Source organism: Carlito syrichta, unplaced genomic scaffold, assembly GCF_000164805.1.
Source record: "Carlito syrichta isolate Samal-C Ts95f unplaced genomic scaffold, Tarsius_syrichta-2.0.1 Scaffold303441, whole genome shotgun sequence".
NCBI lineage: Eukaryota > Metazoa > Chordata > Mammalia > Primates > Tarsiidae > Carlito > Carlito syrichta.
Genome location: NW_007247537.1, coordinates 5,296 through 17,879, shown reverse-complemented (window position 1 = coordinate 17,879; position 12,584 = coordinate 5,296). Strand labels below are relative to the sequence as shown.

The window sequence follows — 12,584 nt, the reverse complement described above, 5'->3', positions numbered from 1 at the left end:
ACAGAGTGAGACTCCAACTCAAAAAAAAAAATAATAATAATAATAATAATTAGCCGAGTGTGGTGGCACGTGCCTGTGATTCCACTACCTGGAAGGCTGAGGCAGAAGGATGGCATGAGCCCAGCAGGTGGAGGCTGAGGTAGCCGTGAGCGTGCCACTACATTCCAGCCTGGACCACAGAGAGAGACTCCAACTCAAAAAAAAAAATTTTTTTTTGACGTTTTGCCGGATGCAGTGGCTCAGCCAGTAATGCTAGCACTTTGAGAGGCAGAGTTGGGAGGATCGTCTGAGTCTAGGGCTTTGAGACCAGCCTGGGCAATATGGTGAAACCTCGTCTCTACAATTAATTAAAAAATTAGCCAGGATGGTGTCTCCCGCCTGTGAGTTCACTACCTGGAAGGCTGAGGCAGAAAGACCGCCTGAGTCCAGCAGGTGGAGGCTGAGGTAGCCGTGAGCGTGCCACTGCATTCCAGCCTGGACCACAGAGTGAGATTTACTCTCAAAAAAAAAATTATAAAAATGATTTGAATTTTTTATTTAAAAAAAAATGTATTATTCCTTTAGAGACTGAGTCTGTTGCCCAGGCTGGATTGCTATGATGGTGCGATCATACCTCACTTCGGCCTTAACTCTTGGGCTCAGGTGATTCTCTGGCCTCAGCCTCTGGAGTTCCTGCAACTATGCGTGTGCCACCATGCCAGGCTAATTTTGGATATGGAGAAACAGGGTCTCAGCCAAGCACAGTGGCTGACACCTGTAATCCTAGCACTTTCCCAGGCAGAGGCAAGAGGCCTGCCTGAGTTCAGGGGCTCGAGACCACCCTCAGCAACATGGGGAGACCTCGTCTCTCGAGAAAATCATAAAATAAGCCGGGCATGGTGGCTCACACCTGTGGTTCCAGCTACTTGGAAGGCTGAGGAGGAAGGATCACCTGCTCCCAGCAGGTCAAGGCTGCAGTGGCCATGACTGTGTCACTGCACCCCAGCCTGGACAACAGATTGAGACTCTGACTCAGGAAAAAAAAAAATAGGAAGAAAAGAAACAGGATCTCGCTATGTTGCTGTTCTTGAACTCAGCAGCTAAAGCCATCTCCATGCATCAGCCTCCTAAAGTGCTGGGATTACAGATGTGAAATGTAAAAGTGTTTTTACGTTTTAAAATAGTGGGAAAAAGTCATAAGAATAGTGTTTCATGATACTCAGAATTATATGGAATTCAAATTTCAGTGTCTATAAGTAAAGTTTTATTGGATCACAGCCATGTTCATGCATGGATGTCATATCTCATGGCTGCTTTCAGGTTTTATCAGTAGAACTCAGTGATGAGGCACACACGGTGTCACCCACAAAGCCTGCCATATTTGCAGTGTGACCTTTTGCAGAAAAGGTTTTGAACCCCTGTTCTAAAGGCTTCACTGAGGCTAGAGAGCCACTCCCAAGAAGACGACTCCGGAAGTCACCGCCTTCCCCATGGGGATGTCTGTGGTAGGAGCGGCAGTGTCTTGTGTAACCTAATCCAAAAAGTGACTTACTGGCTGGACGTGGTGGGCTCACACTTGTAATCCTAGCACTTTGGGAGGCTGAAGTGGGAGGATTGCTTGAGCCCAGGAGTTTGAGACCAGCCTGGACAACACAGCGAGACTCTGAAAAAAATAAAAAACATTTGATGGGAGTGTTGGCATACACCTGTAGTCCAGGTAATCAGAAGCCTGAGGTAGAAGGATTGCCTGAGCCCAGGAGGTCAAGGCTGCAGTGAGCTGTGCCTGTGCCACTGCCCTCGTGAGACATTAATTCAAAAAGCACAAAAAAGAAGGGACGTACTGTCCTTCTGCCATCTTCTAGTCACACATGACAACTTTAGTGCAATTTGGGAGGGGACTACAGAACGGAGGGAATACCAGGAGTCAGGGAGGATAGGAGGCCACAGACAACCACTTCTTTGCTTTTTTTGTTTTTTAGACAGGGTCTTGCTCTGTTGCCCAGTTGGAGTGCTGCGGCACAATCATGGCTCACTGTAACCTTGATTGCCTGGGTTCAAGTGATCCTCCCACGTCAGCCTCCCAAAGTGTTGGGATTCCAGGCTTGAGCTGCTGTGCCTGGCCCAATCTCTGCATTTGTATGGAGTGTTTATTTTGTTTATGATTAATGTAACTGTTGATGTCTTTGAGTTTATATCTGTTATTTCGCTATTTGTTTTAACTCTGATCTTCCATTACTGCTATTATATTCATATGACTAAACCATTACTCATTTATTTTGTGTTAAACAAATTTACTCTCCAATTTTAATTTGTTTATTGATCTCTTTTTCCCCTAGAGACAGGGTCTCCCTATGGTGCCCAGGGGGCCTCAAACTGCTGGGCTCAAGTCATCCTCCTGCCTCAGCCTCCCAATGAGCTGCGATTACAGGTATGAGTTACTGGTTGGTTTCATTATTGACTTTTTAAAAACTGCATATTCTAACAGCTGTCTTCTAAGTGATCACCCTAAGGATTACAGTTCAAAGTTTAAATGAGACAGAGAGTGAGACTCTAAATGAAAAGGATTTGTTTAGAGTACCATTCAATGGGCATGCAGATGCCACCATGAACTTTGTGCGCAGTCAAAAGACTGATGCAGGAGTATAGAGGCAACATGAGGAAGATCCCATAGTTGCTTTGAGTCAACTATCTTGGTGAAAAGGACCAACAACTAAATGCCACTTGGCCAAGGTTTCACAGTAACTGGACAGATGGCCTTGCAGAAACATTTTCTGTGTCCAGTGTCGATGGCCTCGATCAAGGTTGTCTGTTGTTTCTGTTTGTTTGTTAGTCAGAGTCTCACACTGTAGCCCAGACTAGAGTGCAGTGGCATCATAACGGCTCACTGCAGCCTCCTGAGTAGCTGAGACAACAGGCATCACCACACCAAGATAACTAAAAAAATTTTTTTTGGTAGAGAGAGGTTTTGCTATGTTGCTCTGGCTGGTCTTGAACTCCTGGGCTAGAATAATTTCCCCACCTCGGCCTTGCAAAGTGCTGGGATTACAGGTGTGAGACGCTGTGCCTTGGCCTAAGGCTGAGAACTTGCAGAGTTCTTTATGACAGTTCTCGTTAACAGGCACTCAGGGGGGAGAGCCCGCCCTTCATGGCCTTCCTTGGCTCCATGTCTCAGGGCTTGAAATCAGCAGCTCCATTTTGATTCTGACTTTTTTTTTTGAGTTGCAGTCTTACTCTGTCACCCAGGCTAGAGTGCAGTGGCACGCTTATAGACTTGCTGGACTCAGGCGCAATTTCCTTCTAAGCCTTCCAAGTAGCGAGAACCACAGGCGTGTGCCACCATGCCTGGCTAATTTTTTTTTTTTTTTGCATTGAGTCTCACTCTGTGTGCCAGGCTGGAGTGCAGTGGCACACTCACAACCATCCCAGCACAGTCCCACTGGGCTCTGGCGATCCATCAGCCTCGATCTTTCAAGTAGCCAGAACTACAGGTAAGAGCTACCACTCCTGGCTACTTTTTATTTATTGTAGAGATGGAGTCTTGCCAGGTTGCCCAGGCTGGTCTCAAACCCACGGGCTCAGGCAATCCACTTGCTTCGTCCTCCCAAAGTGCTAGGATTACAGACTGAGCCACTGAGCCCGGCCTATATTTTATTTTCTTAAAACCCTATAAAGCTCTTTCCGTACCCAGGACAGCCATGGCTCGTGGTCCCAAGAAGCATCTGAAGCAGGAAGCAGCTCCAAAGCATTGGATGCTGGATAAATTGACCAGGGTGTTTGTTCCTCTCCATCCACTGGTCCACGCAAGCTGAGAGAGCATCTCCCTCTCATCATTTTCCATAGAAACAGACTTAAGTATGCTCTGTCTGGAGATTAAGTAAAAAAGACCTGCATGTAGCAGCTCATTAAGATCGATGGCAGGGTCCAGACTAACATAACCTACCCTGCTGGGTTTATGGATGTCATCAGCATTGACAAGACTGGAGAGGATTTCCTCCTGATCTGTGACACCAAGGGTCGCCTTGCTGTTCATATCACACCTGAGGATGCTAATTACAACTTGTGCAATGTGAGAAAGATCTGTGTGGGCACAGAAGGAATTCCTCCTCTGGTGACTCACGAGGCTCGCACCCTCCGCTGCCCTGATCCCCTCATCAAGTTGAAAGACACCAGTCCGAGGGATTTGGAGACTGGCGAAATGACTGATTCCATCAAGTGTGACTGGTAAACTGTGTATGGTGACTGGAGGTGCTAACCTGGGAAGAGTCGGTGTGATCACCAACAGAGAAAGACATCTTGGGTCTTTTGATGGGGCTTATGTAAAAGGTGCCGCCGGCAACAGCTTTGCCACTCCGCTCGCCAACATTTTTGTTATTGGCAAAGGCAACAAACCAGGCATTTCCCTTCCCTGAGGAAAAGGTATCTGCCTCACCATTGTTGAAGAGAAAGACAAAAGACTGGCAGCCAAACAGAGCAATGGTCTCTGTGACGTGTTAAAAAGATCTTTGCCTAATTAAGGATAACACAGCATGGTTAAATGAATAAATAAACAATAAAACCCTATAAAATGCCTCATGTATTATTATGGGTACAAATTTTAATACAATAATGAGAAAATTATTATATGTAAAATTGAAAGGCATAGTATTCTCTCTTACTGTAAAAAAAATCTTCTGAATTTTGTATTCTTACAATTTCCTTTTAAAGTTTAAGTTTGTCATTTGGTATGAATACATATACTCACAAATATAGAAATAATAGATTAATTTGTGGTTAAAATGTACAAGATTAATTTTATCAGAATTAAGGAGGAATATGTTTTCTGTAGTTTCTTAAAATAGAGGCTGGACATGGTGGCTCAGACCTGTAGAGCAAGCACTTTGGGAGGGAGAGGCAAGAAGATTGCCTGAGCTCAGGGTTTTGAAACCAGCCTGAGTAATTTGACGAGACCTTGTCTTTAAAAAAAATCAGAAATTATCTGTACGTGGTAGCACACACCTGTAGTTCTGGCTAATTGGAAGGTTGAGACAGCAGGATCGCCAGAGCCCAGAAGGTTGCAATGGGGAGGCTATGAGAGTGCATGCCACTTCACTCCCACCTGGTGACAGAGTGAGACTACAACTCAAAAAAACAAATAAAATAAAAATATGAGGTATATGTCAGGATTAGTTCTCCTGTCTTTAAAGTGTTACTGAGGCCAGGCACAGTGGCTCATACCTAAAATCCCAGCACTTTGGGAAGCTGAGGTGAGAGGATTGCCAGAGGGTTCGAGACCAGCCTGTGCAACTTGTTGAAACCTCCACTGTACGATAAATCTAGAACAATTAATAGGGGTTGGTGGCACGTTATGTGATCCCAGTTACTTGGAAGACTGAGGCAGAGGGTTCACCTGAGCCCAGCAGATCGAGGTTACGGTTTCTGTGAGCATGCCACTGCACTCCAGCCTGGGCGGCAGATTTAGACATCAACTCAGAAAAAAAAGGAAAGAAAGATTTTCCCATTTCTCTACCAATGTTTATTTGGTCTGTGATGCCTCTCACAGTCAACCAATGATTTTGACACATAATTCAATCAATTGCTGCAATGTTTTCCACAGTTCTGCATGTTACTGACTGTTCTGACCTCTCTTCATCAGTGATGCTTTCTCTCCCCTCAGAAAAACATCTAATCCATTTGTGCAATGCCGTTTTCTTCATGGCATTATCCTCCTTAGCTTGGACCAACACGTCCCTGATTTCACTTCCAAACTCTTGCCAAATTTAACAAGAAATGTAATGTTTCTTTGTTGCTCTAATTCATGCTCTAGCATTCTAGTGATGACACAGAAAAACATGCAACAACAATGATGAACATCTCTCAGCAAGACACTGCCATGTCTTGACACAGACACAGCTGTGAGACCTGGATAGACCAAGATGTTTGTATAGTGCTGGGATTAAAGTGCTGGGATTAAAGGCATGAACCATCACTACCAGCTAGATATTTTATTATTTTTTTGAGTCAGAATCTCACTCTGTCACCCAGGCTGAAGTACAGTGGCATCCTCACTGCCACTGCAGCCCACCTGCTGGGCTCAGGTGATCCTTCAGCCTCAGCCTTCCAAGTAGCCGGACTGCAGGCCTGTGCAACCAAGCTCAGCTTATTATTTGATTTGTTGTAGAGAGAAGATCTCGCCAAGTTGCCCAGGATGCTCTTGAACCCCTGGACTCAGACAATCCTCTCACCTCAGCCTCCCCAAGTGCTGTGATTACAGGCTTTGAACCACTGCACCCGGCCTCCAGATAGATATTTTAAACAATGGTGCCGTAGGATTCTCACCAGCCTTACCAAACACCAGACTTTCTTGGTGGGAGATCCTAACATTACTATCCAAAAATCCAACACTCTAAACCTGGTCACTCTACTTTCCATACCTAGGCCCATAGAACATGCGTGCCCGGACACTTCAGAAGTTACTAGGGCATTCTGAGCAGATTCAACAGATGTTTTCATCACAGATCCAGAGCATGAGTGGTACATAGATGGTAGCAGTTTATTTTAAAGGGCGAAAGAAAAGTGACTGGATACACTGGTTCACACCTGTAATCTCAGCACTTTGGGAAGCCAAGGCAAGAGGATTGCCTGAATCCAGGGTTTAGAGAGAAGCCTGGGCAACTTGGCAAGACCTCATCTCTACAATAAATAATAATAAAAAAAAAGCCAAATGTGGTGGCATACGCTGGTGATTCCAGCTTCTTGGAAGGCTGAGGAGGAAGGATCACCTGAGCCCAGAGTTAACCTAGGTGAGAGGGTGAGACTTCGACTCACAGAAGGAAGGAAGGAAAGAAAGAGAGAGAGAAAGAAAGAAAGAAAGAAAGAAAGAAAGAAAGAAAGAAAGAAAGAAAGAAAGAAAGAAAGAAAGAAAAGGAAAGCGTGGCAAGCTATTACTACCACCACTGAAGTTATAGAGAGCTGTGCGAAATAAGAATGGTCATTTATTTTTAAATTGGAATCTATCTTACCTTGGTTTCTCAAGATGGTGTCTAAATGCTTTGTGCTTCTCTTTCGCTGTTTCACTTCCCACTTCTTTAGGCTTCCTTTTCTTGGGCTTTTTACTTCAACATGCTTCATGTTTAAACTTTTGGCGGGATCCTGTCAGAGTGGTGATTCTGTAAGCCAATCGGCTATAGGACATGCAAATGAAATGATTCTGTAAGCCAATCAAAATGTGTCGCATAGACATCATAGGGGAAGGCCTGTAACTTCTGCAGTATTCCGGCAATGAGGGACCAGGAGAGGGACCTGACTTTTGGGGATAAAAGTGCTGATTCTTCCTGCTTCAGTGTGCCTGCCCACCAGACAACTGATCCTGGAAGACCGTCTTTAAAGTCTCGCTTCTGCTGCACTCCACATCTCTGTGTCCATCCTTTGATTTTGGACAGGTGAGTTCGTTTCCCACAGAGGGCACCTCTGTCCTCAGGTACTTCTGCAGAAAAGACAGAGTTCATTGCCTTAATTCAGTCATTTGCTGTGAACAAATACAAAAGACTTAATATATATATAAAATCTCTAAGTATGCCTTTACATCCCACATTCACATGCAGCTATTTAAGAAGAGTGAGGAACACTAATTCCTAAGGGAACACCTACCAGAGAGGCTCCTTAATTTTACAACTCATCAAAGCTGCTCAGCTTCCAGCAGGGGTGTCAGTCATTCACCGCAAAGGACACCAGCACAGCTTCGAAGCCTTAGGAAATAGAAAGGCTGGCAAGGTGACAAACACATCAGCTCTTGCTGCTTATTCAGTCTACCGAGTCTCTCGTTATTCCCCCAATTTTCTTTGAATATTTAGAGGAAGAAATACAATGGTAGACAACAGGGAGCTATATATATGGGCCAAGGTTAATCCTCAAGGGAAGGCTTGTTCAGCCCTCCAGTCTGAGTATTGAAATTCTTATGCACCTTCACAATTCACTCCGTATAGGAAATAGACCCTTATATAAAGACCCAGCTGACCCTTTCAGCTGGTGGCCAAGCACAGGGAATTCCACAATATAAGCTGGGGCATGACAAAACCTGGCCAGAGGGTGGCTCTCTAGCTCCTAACACCCCTCTGCAGCTTGATTTGTACTTAAAAAGGAATGGCAAATACCTTGAAATCCCATATATTCAGACCTTTTATGAGTTAGCTCGCCACCCAGATATCTGTTCCTCTGGCTATATTTTTGTGTTGGCTCCCCAGATCCCATGGCCCATAGGCTCATCAGAGAATACTGATCCTGCTGACCCACCCGCCTCTCCCTCAAAAGATTTTTCACCTCCTTCATACTCTCCTATTCCTTTGACAACTCCGATTCCTGCTAACCCAGCTGGTTCACTTCTCCTGTCTCTTTTGTCATCTGCTTTTGGTCCTCCACTCTCCATCAGTTTCCATCAGCTTCTCTTCCTTCTTGCCCTCCACCTTTACCTGCGGAGGAGTGGCCAGCTCCAAAGGCAAAGGCACCTGACCCCAGCTTCCCCGCCTCTGACCCTCCCTCCCCCCCACTACTTGATAAGCCCCTGGGGGCAGCCCTACTAGCTGCAGGAAGGCCCCACCCCCATGGGTACTTGGGAAGTCCATTCAGGTTTCCACATGGCTTAGCAGGTCTCCGCTGGTGGGGGGGACCTTGACAAAAAGATATTCTTTTTGTTCTTGCTTGTTTGTTTCTCTGTAATAAATCTCTCTTAAGTTATATCTAAACTGGGACTATATCAACCATCTTCCCAGAGGAAACTAAAGGGATCATGTAAATTAACCCTGTTCACTAAGTACAAAAAAGATCGATTATAATTTTAATCTGTTTTTCAAACCAAACATGCAAATACTCTATTTTTCTTCCAACTTTACCATGTGTTAACACATTACTGCTAAATAACACCATTCCCACCTGGTTAAGTCACTTTTACTAAAGCCTAGTACTTCTCCTGCCGGGCGGATAAAACACTAGGTACTCTGTGTGCACAGTGAGGATGGGAACCGGTCACTTTCACCTAACTGTCCACACCTAACAACTAAGACTACAATTTAGTCATTTATAAGGGTTTTTGACAACTTTGCCTGTTCATAATTTTAAATAAGTAGAGACAAATCATTACACATCCATGTGGTCTGCTCCCTCTAAAGGATTTTGCATCAGACTGTCTCAAACAGAGAAATGGTTAAAAAGTTTCATCCGTATAACCAATTAAAAAGGAGCTTTTACGTTTGAAAGGACAGGCCGAGAATGGGAAATGCATTTTTTTACTCTTCTTCTGAAACCTTAATACAATGATGAGAAAGTAGGAGCTATGCTTTTGGAGAAATGCACACTTTAAGTAAAATTAACTTTGCTGTCTTTGTCTTTTCAGGAACAGACTTCCTGGTGCCAGGTATCTCATAGAGTCAATCAAGCTTGCCTAGAGTAAAGGGAATTTGCAAGGCCTAAGATATCATACACTGGTCAAGAACTGTAAAAGTCATGAAACTTGTAATTACAAAAGTTATGACCACTCAGAGGGACAGCAGGTGGTTATTCTATCTTCCAGTAAATTGAGCATTTTCTACAGGGATGCCAAGGATCCCCTGAAGCTACCTGCTGGGAATGCCTAGGAGATAAGGGGAGGTACTTTCTCCATTAGCCCATTAGCTCCAAGGAATGTTGTTCGGGGAAGATACAGGAGAATTAAAATCTTTGTCACACCCTTCTCTAGGGGCTATGATAATGTGGGCAGACATTAATGGGTCTCTGTGTCACAGGTTCTCCAAGATATCCACAGGTGGTCGACAAGGAAGTCACAGCAGTCACGTGCAACATCTCCACGAAAAGGATTTAAGCCAGGACTCTGGGGGCTACACGGCACACTCATCTAGACTGTAGGCCCACTCCCTGTCTGTGGGGGGTGAAATTTTCTTAAATAAATCTTTTCTTCTCTCACCTCTGTGTGTCGCAATTCTTTGCATTTGCTGGGATCTCTGGGTTGCCAGTGCGTACCTCCGGGTTGCCAGCCCTGGCAGTGCTGCATGTCTCTTTCTGCCTCTCTACCCTCACCCTGTCCGTCCATACCCTAACAACTTTATTGTCCTTATTTTTTTTTTTTGAGTTGGAGTCTCACTCTGTCGCCCAGACTAGAGTGCAGTGGCCGCTCCAGGCCACCGCAGCCTCTACCAGGTGGAGTACGGCGATCCTTTTGACTCAGCCTTCCAAGTAGCTGGAACTACGGGTATGCGCTACTGCGCCCAGCTCATTTTGATTTATTGTAGACATGAGGTCTCGCCAAGTTGCCCAGGCGGGTCTCACACCCACGGGCTCAGGCAATCCACTCACCTCCGCCTCCCAATATTTTTTTCTTTTTCAACCAAAATATTAAGTAAAAAAAAAAAAAAACAGTGCCAACGTGAATGGCAGCAGAACCAGTGGGCCAAAGATGCACCCCAAACGGCAGTCACCATTAGTGACAAAACCCAACTGCCCAACAAAGACCTGGGAAAAATACACCTGCTAAGGGGATGGTGTCCATTGCTGATGGGGAGAGTCTGTCGGGGCACTGAAAGCATAGTTGCCCTCAAAAGGCCTTAACCTCCTGGATCTTGTCCACCACGCAGGCCAGAAAGCCACTGGGAAGCAGGTGCACTCTCTACTGAAGAGAGGAGAGAACACTTGGCTCACTAATGGTGGCCACGTATGGAGGCCTGCAAATCTGATAAACAGCCTGGCACTGGCTCACCATCACCCCAACAATCCCCCAGGTAAATATTAGGGAGCTGGAACCCAAATTACTTTCTTTATTTAACACAGATGTCAGCCTTTTTCTCCTGGTCATCCATGTTGAAATCATATAGCCTTATCCAAAAGAATTTTCTCCTTTAAACAACAGAGCAGAGAAGGAAGAGAAAAAATTCGGCTAGCTCTCCCCCATTGTCTTTGTTACAAAAAAGAGAGGTTTTGTTTTTTATTTTCATAATCTTTGGACAATCACTCTGGCTAAATAAGTATCTTTTGCCATAACTACTGTAATTTTGTATCAGGGCATTATGCTTCTACACATTTTAATACTTAAACTCTTAAAGTTCTCAATTCAGGGTCTCTGGGGGGGTAGGGGTAAAGAGCCCCAGGAACCACACCTGCCCTGCACCCTGCCAAACTGACTGCAAAGCAGGTAAATTGATTTCACTCACAGAAAAGTTTGTGATCACCTATAGTGCTCTTCAGTGCCAAATTACGAACAACTTTAAAATCTCTTTCTAGACACAAGGATTACTAATCCAACATAGGATGGATAACCAAATTCACTTTCTTTTCAAGGTACTACTAATGATTTTTGCTAAACTTTAAGGTAATATTTCCCTGTCAGAAGGCCCATACCATCCCACTCCTCTCAGCAAAACTAGAGAAACATCAATCTCACATCTCACTGGCATAAAGGTAACCTGGGTTTCACCCTCTAGCATATCAATCACTATAAAGGTACAATAGACCTATATACAAACAAAAGGGACAGTTTTCTCTTGCCAATGTTTACTTATTTTAAATTCTCAATTTAAGCTGCAACCTGGCTGCATGTCTCTAATGTTCTCAATTTTTCTCTCTTCAGACTTTGTCAAAGTGGCTATATTTCCTTGTTAAAGTACAACTATAGATAATTTACAAGGGAATATTTCAACTTACGTTAATAAATTACAGGCTTTAGCTAATGATACATATAAGGTACAGGATTACTTTTACTTTTCCAGCAATGTTTTTGGGGAAATAACCTTTTTCATCATTGTTTGCTTAATAATTTTTGCCTGTGCTCTAGTTCAGTGTTTTACTAAATCCCAATAGTATTCAGTTGCCTGTTCGTACCCTTGGAAATAGATAGCTAGGGACTTCTCTAGGGCCCACCTCTGCAGGAAGCAGTAACAGAAGATTGATCTTTGCCCCATTTCCCAGGATCATAAGAATATTTCCAAGAGCAGGAGTAGGGAATGAAAGGACAGACCGAGACTGGGAAACCTTTCTTTTATCTTGTTCTTAAAGCCTAACACAATGATGGGAAAGCAGAGGCTATGTTTTGGAGAAATGCATACTTTAGGTAAAAATTAACTTTGCTGACTTTGTCTTTTCAGAAACCCAGATTCCTGGTGCCAGGTATCAGAGGTATCTCACAGTAGGGCCCCACAGAAGTGGCAATAAGCTTGCCTAGGGTAAAGGGAGTTTACAAGGCCTAAGACAGCATGAATTAGGCAAAAGCTATGCAAATCACAAAACCTGTGATTACAAAAGTTATGCAGATCTCAGGACTTGTGACCCCTCAGAAGGGGAGCGATTGGGCACTGTCTACAGGGAAGTGAAGGATTCCCTGGGGTTGCCCACTGGGAATGCATAGGAGATAAGGGGAAGTGCACCCTCCATTAGCTCTAAGAAATGTTATTCAGGAATGTACAGGAACACTGGGATCCGTATGGCGCCCTTCTCCAGGGGCCGTGATAATGTGGGCAGACATTAGTGGGTCTTAGTGTCACAGGGTCTCCAAGACATTCGCAAGTGGTCAACAAGGAAGTCACAGCAGTCACGCCTAGCTGATTGCAACACCTCCAAGGGAAAGGATTTAACCTGGGGCTGGGAGGGGG

At 44.5% G+C, this 12,584-nt stretch overlaps 1 pseudogene; it reads left to right on the top strand.

Moving 5' to 3' along the window:
- Positions 1-3,674: 3,674 nt before the first annotated feature.
- Positions 3,675-4,493, top strand: LOC103260932 (annotated as a pseudogene).
- Positions 4,494-12,584: the final 8,091 nt, after the last annotated feature.